Source organism: Talpa occidentalis, unplaced genomic scaffold (assembly GCF_014898055.3).
Source record: "Talpa occidentalis isolate TD23 unplaced genomic scaffold, MPIMG_talOcc4v2.1 talOcc4.10, whole genome shotgun sequence".
NCBI classification, from domain to species: Eukaryota; Metazoa; Chordata; class Mammalia; order Eulipotyphla; family Talpidae; genus Talpa; species Talpa occidentalis.
Genome location: NW_023600993.1, coordinates 90948903 through 90960170, shown reverse-complemented (window position 1 = coordinate 90960170; position 11268 = coordinate 90948903). Strand labels below are relative to the sequence as shown.

The 11268-nt window shown below is 45.8% G+C and overlaps 1 long non-coding RNA gene across 2 annotated transcripts; it reads left to right on the top strand.

Moving 5' to 3' along the window:
- Nucleotides 1-218: 218 nt before the first annotated feature.
- On the top strand, nt 219-8357 carry LOC129146123 (uncharacterized). Of its 2 annotated transcripts, none has more exons than XR_008552608.1 (4): nt 219-347; nt 1937-1986; nt 5601-5768; nt 8335-8357. It is a non-coding gene; the product is annotated as an uncharacterized LOC129146123 (long non-coding RNA). The 2 variants fall into 2 exon arrangements; XR_008552607.1 differs by lacking the exon at nt 8335-8357 and adding an exon at nt 7489-7894.
- The last annotated feature ends 2911 nt before the right edge of the window (nt 8358-11268 follow it).

Below are 11268 nucleotides of genomic sequence, written 5' to 3'. Positions count from 1 at the left end.
GGGGGGGGCACCCGCCCCCACGGGGGGACCGGCCGGAGCCCCAAGGCCTTAGAACTCTCCCAGGACGGCGCCGCGCGCCTCTGAGTTCCGGCCCGAGCCGCCGCCAGGCCCGCTGTGCCCGGGCTGCGGCCGGTCGCGCCCGTTGGGTGGACTTGAACCGCCGTTGACCTTCGCCTTTGTGCCTCAGCCTGGCCCGCCGCGGCCGTCGAGGCCGCCAACCCCTCGGCGCTGTTTTTCGCTGCTACCCCCTTCCCCCACCACTGCCCCTGGCACGTTTGGGCTAAACCCCCTCCACTCCGCCTGCGCTGGAGAAATGTTCCTTGTACCAGAAGGATGCAAGGACTGGGGTTGGTCTCTATGGCAACTGGAAGAAAGCGGTGGCATATAAATCCCTCGCCCTCCTCTGTGGTGAAAGTGTGTGGGAGCCAGGAAGTGGGGTTGGCTTTTTGAAGGAGAGCCTGGATGGGCCCCCTCTTTGTGTGGAGCACCTGGGTATATTGAGCATCTTCCTCCCTCCTCTTTGGAAAAAGAAAATGGTCACCTCCAGCCTTTGATTTGTGCGCCTGAAAGCTTGACCTCTCACACCTACCAAAGGCCCTTCCAAGCATCCCTTCCTCAGAGGTTACCTAATCCTAGAATGATCAGTCCAGCTCTGTACCATCAAGTCACTCTCTCAGTCGAGTTTAACAAACTGTGGGCTTATCTTGCTTGCTAATTATTTCATAAGTGACTCCCCTGAGAGACTATAATATCCCTTGTGTGATAGCCCTATTTTCTTCACCCTTCCTGTAATGATTGCAAGTAGCAGGCTGAAGAAGATGAACTTCTCTACACGTTGAATAAAATTCTCATGCTCACTCCAAACTAACTCCCTTCACTGTATAGCTCTGGAAACCTTTTCTAACCCTGGAAATCTCAGCTCCTGCAGGAAGCCAGATGGATGCTACAAGAACCCAGATGGATCCTATAAAACTAAATGCAACTGTAGCTATTGTTCCAAATCTTAGTGGCCAGCATAGCTAACCTTTACTGACCCATCCTCGCCATTCCCCCAAAATAAGGTCCTCCTTGACCTGAAGGAGCTTCCATCCAAGTCTGTAAACTGATGGGTCATCCTGAAGAATCATCTGCAGTGGCCAAGATGAACCCCAATTATCAAAACAATACCTAAAACGTGTAACATTTACATTCTAAGAATTGCCTTTACATATCACTTAATTCTCACAGCAACATTTGGATAATTAGGCAACTTACAAAGATACACACCTTTTAAAATGAATAGTCTGGATCCCTGAGTTTAACTGCTCATAACCAAAAGGCACAGATTCAGAGAAAAGTCCAATAAATTATTGGAAGATATTTTTCTACTCTTAAATAGACCTCTGCACTTTGAACTCGCTGACATTCTGTATCCTTAAAGTCTATCCAAAATAACATGTGAAACGTGCTAATGGCAATTAGGCAAGAGGTTTATCACTGGACTGACTACAAATCAAAAATGTAAATAAACTGAATAAACCAAACGCAAAAGAATACATGCTGTATGGTTCCATTTATATGAAGTTCAACATTAATGAAATTGGTGACTACTTTTGGGTAAGGGAAAGAGCAGAAATGAGGGCATCAGAAAGGCATTCTAGAACGCAGATAATGTCAGGGTTCTTTGATCTTGATGGAGGTTACATGGGAGGTTACAAGTTTTCACTTAATATTTCATCAAAATGTTCATTTGATTTTTGCACTTTTCTGATGTGTTAAACTTAAAACTGATTTTTTAAAAAATGGAAGATTTGCATTGGAGCCAAGTAAACCATGATTAAGTTTAGGCTTTTTTCAAAAAAATGAAAATAGCAATTAAGTTTTCTATGCAGTTATTATAAAAGCTTACAAGGAGAGCATTATGCATTTATCACTTCTCTTGGTTATTTTCTCTTAGGGAGAAGCCAATTTTCCAGTGTGTACATCAGAATAAGCAAAGGAGTCATGGTAAGCATAGTGCTTCACAGGAACTAAATTCTAAAATGACTTGAAAATCTAGAGCCAGTCCAGTGATAAAACATACAAAACACACATATACCATATTAGTTACCCATTGCTAGGTTAAAAAAATCCCAAATCATACTGGCTTAAAAAAGTAATATTACGTGTTATCTCAGTTTCTGTGGGTCAAAAATTTGGGAGTGACTCAGCTGAGTGGTTCTGGTTCCATGGAAGTTGCAGTGCTTTGAATGCATACTGGCTTCCAAGATGGGTTATTCACATGATTGGTAAATTGGCAGGAGTTCTCAATTCCCACACAACTTGGGCCTCCATAGGGATCCTTGAGTGTCCTTACATAGCAGCTGGCTTCCCCCTGAGCCAGTGATCCAAGAGGAAACAAGGCAGAAGTGGCAATGTATTTTAAGATCTAGCCTGGAAAGTCATACTCCATCACTTCTACAATAAACCTTTTTATACAGATAAGCCCTATTCAACACAGATATATCCTTGTATAGTACCAAAGAGAATCATTGGAGACCATCTTGGAGCCCATCACCTGCTCACCAATAATTCATCTCTTCCTAACTTCTAATAGCTAGGTGACAGACACTGAGTTTCCACGGAATTTTCTTGCAATGAAAGTCACCGGGAAATAAAAACTAGAGTATGATCATAAATGCACCAGAGGTTTGTTTATAGACCAAATTCTCTCTCCTTTCACTAGACTTCAATGTGCCAGGGAAATGAAGGATGTAGATCAAGCTTCTTTCAAGTATAAAGCCTCTTTTCCAAAGTGCAGTGATGTGGAAATTGAGAAAACCTTGCCTGCTATCTCTCCCAAAGGACAAAAATATGAATAACAAAATTCTTAAGCCCCTTGACTTTCTTCCAAGGCTTGGCTCCTGACTCACGGTCCATTAGTGAAGAGGGATAGAAATATAGAGGGGTAAGAGTGTGTCAGTATAGCCAGCATGTGGCATTCTGGTAGACTCACCACCACTCCCAGGCAATCTGAAAGTGTTACCTGCTTTCACAAATAAGGCTCAACTTAGAACAGAGAAAGAAAATAAGATCAACTACAATGAGTTGAGTTTCCTAGCTGCAGATTCTATCCATTCTCAAGTATTTACAGGGTGAAATTTTCTCTTCCCTTTCAAACTTAAAGCCTTCCTTACCTTCAAGTAAATATTCCTGTTTTGGAGATTAGTACTAAACCCCTAGTAGTTTATCATGTACTAGTTATACGAAAAACAATCTGTGCTCAAATAAGTTTGGGAAATATAAACTAAAGTTAAATGCAACTTCTTAAAGCTTTTAATATGCTGAAGGGTATGATAAATGTCCAAAAGGCGTCTGAAGTCTATAACTGTACCAAATGTACTAGACCAGAGAACTATTTTCACACTATTTCTCTGAATACACTGAGAAATTCTTTCAGTATTAAAAAATCACTTGCAACTCTAATGCTAAAGACAATAAAGAGTTCTTTCCATTTTGAAAACTTAATGGCTAGTGTTGTTTTCACTCCCAAATAACCTCTCTGTAGAAGCCTGTCTTCCGAAAACAGGTTTGCCTCTTAATTCCACTTTCCTTAGTTCTCTGAATGATACTGCCATTTCTATTGCCCATCGTAACTTGGTTCTTTCCCTGTCATTTGCCTTTTTTTTGTGGGACCCTTGCCGGCAGCAAGGGAACTAAATGGCGCTGCAGAGGCCACAGGCAGCCCAGCACTCAACCGCTGCGCCACCAGGGGAGGCCCGCCCCTTTTCTTAAAGACAGCACTGTTTAATAGAAATATAATGCATCCAGGGCCTCCCTGGTGGCGCAAGGCGTTTAAGATGCAACCTGTGAAGCTGTCCACAGCCACTGCAGCACAAGTTTGATCCCCCAGCCAGCCAGGGAGAAACCCACATGGCAGCAGACCTCTCCTGACTCACCTGCTGCTCCCCTCAGCATTGTATTTCAGTCAATCTGCCTGTCCTGTTCCCCACTCTGTCTCTGGTGAATCCTCTCACCACCACCACCCCCCCCCCCAACACCTCTGGCCTATACTCCAGCTCTTTTATGAATAATTTTTTTTAAATTAATGTTTTTTTAAATTAATTTTTTTAAATTAATGTTCGCTAATAGCTACATTTTAGAAAAGTAAAAAATAGGTGAGGGAAGCAGGGCTATGAAGCCAGAGTTGCCACTGTCATATGTGCCTGGGTCTGGTCAGTGGTCAGAGCCAGGTCCAGGAGCGGCAGTAGGATACCGCAGTACGCTTGCACCCTTCTCAGCCATGCTTGGACAAACAAGGGGCCAGTCCTTGAGTTACAGTAACAGATTCAAGAATGAAGGTCACCTGAGTCTAGAAAAAACTTCCATGTATGAGTAACTCAGTAGGTGCCCTTGAGTCCGCCAAATGATGAGATTAGATGAGATTCTGCATCACTGTTCATCTCTTGAAACTTGTACTTCACCTGTGACAATATCCTGTGGGCTGGAAAGTCTGGACTCGAGTGGATCAGGAAAAGTGGGCTCAACGTTCACTCATGTACTACCCTGTTTCCCCTTATAAATGAGCTGTGATGCCCGTGGAGGCATCATTTAATAAAAGTCTCTGCACTTCACTTTGCTGGAGTTGCCATGGGAACCTGGCCATGGGTCCATATGACCAGTAGGGGGCTACTGAGAATTCTGGGCAAACAGAATGAGTCAGGACACCTCCTGAGCATGGAAGGCCCACCTAAACCAGACTTCCCAGCAGATAATAACCTGCAAAAACCACCTCCCCAGTCATGAAAAGCCCACCAAAACAGCTTGTAAAAGGGAGCCCTAAATCCTCCTTCCCATGCAGGTGCAGACTTCTCTCATCTTGCCCACTGCTTCTCTTAGTAGGGTATTTCAATAAATCCACCTTTTCTGTCCTCCACTGTCTCCGAATTCTTGCACCCCCATGACTCTGGCCTCATCTCAGTATTTTCCTTCCCACAACAATGCCTACTGATGGGACAAGAGTCTTCAGCTTGTAGGTGGCTGAGGGTTCTGCAGGAGTCCCAGGAGAAATTGAAACTGGGGCCCAGGAACTCTAGAAGGCCTACCCCAACTGGCTTTAAAGCTTCCGTGCTGGGGGCACGGATTCTGGCTCAAGTCCTTTGAGATTCCCTTTCCTCCCACCCTTCTGCTGGGTGTGGTAAGAAATGCCCATAATATTTACATTCCACTAGACAAACTAGGCCTCTGGCACTGTGCTCCTGGATTGTGGGGCTTTGTGGTGTATGTCTTCAGTCTTGTCCATTTTCATCTGAATCTGCCCTTGGCTGTGACTCAAGCCCTAATAGTCTAGTACGGGGGAAAGGAAGGAAACTGAATTGTTATCTTAGATCATCCCCTGCATGTCAGCCTCATTCTAATTCTACTACTGCTTGTTTGAGTTAAAATCCAGAAATTTAGATGTAGGAGGAACTCCATGGAAGATCAGGGGAGAAAAGGTAACTTGTGAAAATCATTCTAATATTCAGATATGCCAGAACTTTAACTACATCATCTGTTTTTCTTGATTCTTTTTATGTTCTCTCTTATGTCTATGTAAGATTCTGTCTCAGCATTTTAACTAAGTTCAGGAATTTAATCTGCAGAATGACTTTCTGGCCGGAGAGAGAGAAGGTGTGCTCTGTGAGGTCCTAACAAAAGGTGGCTTGTGGCAGATTTTTACCTCCTTCAAGCTCTAATTAGCTGTATACCAAGCACACCATGGAGAACAAGCCTTTCAGATCAAAGATCAATTTGCTCATTAAGAAAAACAGGTGAGGTTGATTTTAACCATATATATCCAATATACTATATTTCACCAGGTAAGGACATGTCTAGCCCATAGGAGAAGAATGCATTATCTGACTAGTAAATTCAGAAAGAGGAACGGGACATGCTTGGCTGCGCCCTACCCCCGCCTCGTAGGATTCTGGGCCTTGGATGTGTGCTTTCTGGTCTGCCAGCTCCCACCTGATAAGAGGCCCAGCTCTGTCGGGATCAGAGGAGAATGGAAATATTGTTATGACAAGACTGTCAAATTCAAGTCTTGAGCACGTAGCCATTGACACAAAACCATGTTTCTGACCGTTTCAGATGTTTAAAAAGATGGTATTTTGATCACTACCTGACATTGGTCTCAGCAGTAAAAGGGGTGTGGTGCTTTGGGTCCACAAACCTCAATACTCTGACTGTATCTGAGGCTTACCTCAAGGAGAAAAACTTAAGAGCTAGGACCTTATCACCTCTGCATTCTCTCCTGCACCCCAATAGATATGTGGTTGGCACAAAGTGATACAGCAAATGTAAAAGTAGAACTGACTTCAGATAAGGTAATTGGAGCAGGGCTATAATATGGCACCAGACTGCTCTAAACTAGAAGTCATTTGATGCCAATCAACTCTTGCCCAGGAGTCCCTTGATAAGGAACAGGTTAGTAATGGTGGAAGAACTCCTCAGAACTAGCAGACTTCCGGGAAAGCAGCTCAGCCCAGGCTGCATTCAGCAATTACCTGGGAGGTGGGGGAAGATAGCTAAGCTATATTCCAAATGAAGTTGGCATCTTTGGGGGTATGACCACAGCATCACTAGGGTGTAATATTCCCCAGGCATTTCCAATGTGCAAAGTCAAAACCAGTGTTCCAGAGTGGCCTTGCTTTGGTGTAATTAGTAGTTTGTAAGAAATGCAGAAGCTGGGGCCTCCCTGGTGGCACAGGGGGTTAAGATGTAACCTATGAATCTATCCCCAGCCAGGGAGGTGACTCACATGGTGCAGCAGACCTCTCCTGTCTCTCCTGCTGCTCCCCCCTCAGCAGTGTACTTCGGTCTGCCTATTCTACTCCCCACTGTCTCTGGTGAATCTTCTCACCCCCCACACCGCTGGCATGCACCCCAGTTCTTATATATGTAAATAAATCTTTAAAAAAAATGCAGAATCTCAAGTCTCATCCCAGACACATCTTATCTGCATTTTTATCAAGAGCACCAGGTGGCTCATATATGCATTAAAGTTTAAGAAGCACTTGAAGAGGGATTCTAGAGACAGCCAAACCTGGATTCTAATTCCAGCTGTACTAGTTGAGTGATTTGGGGCAAGCTGCTTAACCTAGCTAAACCTCAGTTGAATAACACAGTGGAACACATGCAGTCATCAAAAGGAATTGGAATTTGTAATATCTTTAAGTACTATGGAGTGATCCCACAACACTTTAACTGAAAAAAAAAAAAGTTTATATATGTGAAGCAGTTAGAATTGTTTCTAGTACCTAGGAAATGCTTAAATAGCAGCTAACTAAATTATGCTTAAATATTTTCTGTTGCGGGCCTAGCTGGTAGCTCAGAGAAAGAGGCAGGTGCCATGGCTCTGCTTTCAGGAAGGTACTTAAAGTCTCATACCATCAGGACCATAGAAGAAAAATGTAGACATTTCCAAGAATCATGAACCCCTACATTCTGATCACCAGAAGCTCTAGCTTTGCCCTGTTCTGTTCCATTTAGTGATTTCAGCTCATCCTGTACATGGTGGGAAAAAAATCCAGTGCCAGAGGATTCTCAACCAACTGACACAATGACCAAATTGTTTCAGTCGTTGTATGAACTGAATTCAGTCCAACAAAGACCTATTAAGCTGGGCAACAATACTTTCTGGGGTGCTACCGGGAACTGCAGAGGAGGTAGGAGGCCAGAAGGCCCTGCACTTGGCTGCCATGAACAAGACCTCAGAGAGCATCCTGGCTCCCGGCCAAGGAGGAGATTAAGTCACAGAAACTCAGAAAGGCAAGGAACGATGCCTATCGACACCCCTAAAGAGAGCAAGATTGCTGGGGAGTGAAGGACATTTTCAATTGTTGCTCTTTGTCTTGACTCAAAAAAAAAGGTTTCTTAGAAATGCAGTGCCCCTGAGAGTCAGCACCTGCCTTTACCAAGCCCTCCAGGGAATCTTACACCGAAGTTTGAGAAACTGGCTCACATATGGCTTAGTTTGGCGTTTTTGTTTTTGTTTTTAAAGCACAGGTATTTAAGTATTCTTTGTGTTAAAGCTGTCCTAAAGAGATTAGATTATAAGGAAGATGAAAATTCAGAGAGGAGATTGACATCCCCCCAACCCCTCGCACTGGGTGGAAAGGAAAGAGTCCACTAAGCCAGCCAGGAATGTGCCGGCCAGGCGGCCACAAATTGCAGAACTGAGGAGCTTGTCTCATGAGTAGAAGATCCCCGACAGTGGTGGAAGGGGGTAGGAGCAGGGGGTGGGGGCACTTCATCCAGAGGCCAGGATAAGCCCTCCAGATTGCAAGCTGTTTGCATTCACCTCAGCAGCCTCACAGCCCTGCCTTTCAACCACAGGTTAAATAAAGGAATTGTTACAGGATCTTAAGTTCTGGAAATAGTGATAACAATTAACTGCAGAAGAGTATCCATGAACCCACAAATTCGAAGGACTTTGTCGTGTCAGCAAGTAAGGAAAAAGTAATTCTTGCAGCAATTACCACTCTTCCCAGTTCCTTGGAGAAGCTGCCTGCAAGAAGCCGATGCCCAGCTGCATGTGATTATGAAGGGATTTTTCTTTCTCATTTTAAATATAAGCGAATTGATTAAGCAAAACAGTGTCTGATTGCTAGAAAATCAGCAATTCAGCTAGTATGACAGTGGCACCTGAGGAAGGGGAGGCAGGGGATAAGAAGAGAAAAAGCTGACGGGGTCTGCCTGTGCAGGGACACTCAAAGGTTGAGGGATCTGAGCTTTGACATCTGGTCCAGCCTCATGGGTTAAGGGGCCAGGAGGGTAAGGAGAACCAGGAGTTGGTTATGAACCCAGAGCTTCCTCCCCTTTGCCAATTCTCCATCCCCCCCCCCACACACATACCCGAAGCTCTTCCTCCCCTTCTCCTGCCTCGGAGCTACCTTTCCAATATGTATATTTTACTTAGTAAAAAGTTGTGGGCTGGCGTTATTTTTGGTTTGGGTGTTCTTTTTTGGTGGAACTTGGGTAGGCCCAAGGGTGGGGAATGAGAGGATTCACCAGAGAGCGGGGAGCAAAACAGATTTACCGAAATACAGCTAAGGGGAGTAGCAGGTGAGACAGGAGAGGTCTGCCGAGCCCTATGTGGGTCAGTTTCCTGGCTGGAGATCAAACTCAGGGATAGCACTGAGACTTAACCCCTAGACCACCCCGGAGGCCCCAGCTTAGTTGTTTCGTATAAAACTACAGTAAGTAGAAAGACCTGCAGTATGGATTTTTAAAATGTAGGCAAGAAGGGCCTCCCCTGGTGGCGCAGCGGTTGAGCGCTGGGCTGCGAAGCTGCCCGCAGCCTCTAAGGTGCAGGTTCGATCCCTGGCGGGACGAGGGTCCCACATGGTGCGCAGACCTCCCCTGCCGCCTGCTGCTCCACTCAGCAGTGTACTTCATCGGTCTGCCTGTTCTGTTCCCCGCTCTGGTGAATTTTCTCACTCTCCCGCGCTTCTGACTGTACCCAGTGCTTGTATAAATAAATCTTTTAAAAAAATAAAATGTAGGCAAGGAAATGAGAGTTTACATTGCAGGGTTGGAGGCAAAACATGGAATTTAGGCAGACTCAGAGGGAGATAGTCAAAGAAGGCTTTCCATAGAAGCTGGGTTTAAAATCCAGGCCTTAAGAGAAATCAAGAGGCTGGTGGAGATAGCTCAGTAATGACTAGCGCAGAGCCCTTAGCCCTCAGAGCTGGCCGCTGGCTACTCCCCCCAGGGAGTGATGGGGAGCTGGAAGAAGCACCCCCACCCCCTGCTATTCCAGCAGTGGAGGCCCCTCAGCCGCCCGGCAACACAAACGGACAGTGGCCAGAGCACGGAGAGAATGCTGAGCAAACCCTCTGCCGTGTGACCGGCCTGGGAAGGCAGAGCATGGTCTCTGCAGCGTCAGCCCCGGTCCGTGGGGCTTGGCAATGGCTACCAGCTTCCTCCCAATCCCCAGCCACTGCTGCTTCTGTTCCAACTCAGGACTAGCTAGAGAAAGCCTCATGTTCCCCAAGCCAGTCCCAAGAGATCTTTCCCGCAGCCAGCCTCCACTCACTCCACACCCGAAGCTTGCCCCTTCTTTCCTTCCCCCTCGAATTTCCCGCTCCCCGCTCCATCTGCAACCCTCCCCACACAAAGCCAGGGATGGTGGCGGAGTCTCTGGCCGGCTCTATGCAAACTTAAGCCCCTCTTTTCATTTGGGCGCTCCTGGTTATCCACAGCTCTAGCAGAAAGGACACAAACTAAACCCGCCTCTTGTTTCCCCGAATGTTCTAGCCATTATGAAAGAAAAGCTTGGAGTCCTTAGCATTATCTTCGCAGAGTTTATAAGTGTAAGCAGAGGAAAGGAGACAGCAGCTTAAACCCCCTTTCCCCAGGCTGACGCTGCCCTTTTATCCCCTCCCTCCAGGCTCAGGCGTGCACACTTGCACATGCGCACACACCCATGCGCAGGTGTCCACAATCAGGCTCACGTGCCCCACACCACACACTTTTGATGTAAACAAGATCAAGCCACAGGTGTAGCCACAGGGGCCAATGGCGTAAAATGCCTGACCAACTTCATTTACCCTATACTTCTCAGTAGGGCTCAGCTATTAGGGTTCGGTGAGTGGGGTCCTTGGATCCCTCTAAGAAAGATTTTGGCAGTTTCCTCATTCATTAAGGAAAAAGACATTTGAATAGACAGGCAAAGTCTGCATTTTAAAGGCTTATTAGGAAAATGGGGAGGGGAGAAGGCTCTGCCCAGCCACAGGTGCATCATCTTAGGGGCCAGATCTGCATTTTGCCAGAGCAAGGGGTGTTTTTATATAGTGTTCTTTTTTTGGGGGGGGGTCATTCCTTAGTGGAATTTTATTGCTTTGGGGGCAGGTTGGGTTGGTATACTGTAATTGATAATCCTTTCTGCCCCTACCTCAGATTCCTGGAAAATCCATCAGCCAGTTGAAGGACTGGTTGATCACCCCTCCACCCACCTCTGGCAGTTATTATACATCTGATCAGATCTGACCTTTCATTCTAAATTTTCTACTCTAAGTTTCTACCACTTATGACAGCCACACCCAAAGCAGGGGAAGGAACTGCCCCCTCGCCCCAAAGGTCCCTCCCAACCTCCCAAAGTACCCACTCAGACTTTCAACACCATGGGCTACTTCTGCATTTTCTTCTACCTTATAAGAATGGATCACACAGCAAGTACTCAGTGTGTGTGTGCCGACTGCGTTGCTCCACATCCTTCTTAGGACAATTATTTATGTTGGCTCCTGTAGAGGTATTGTCATTCATCGT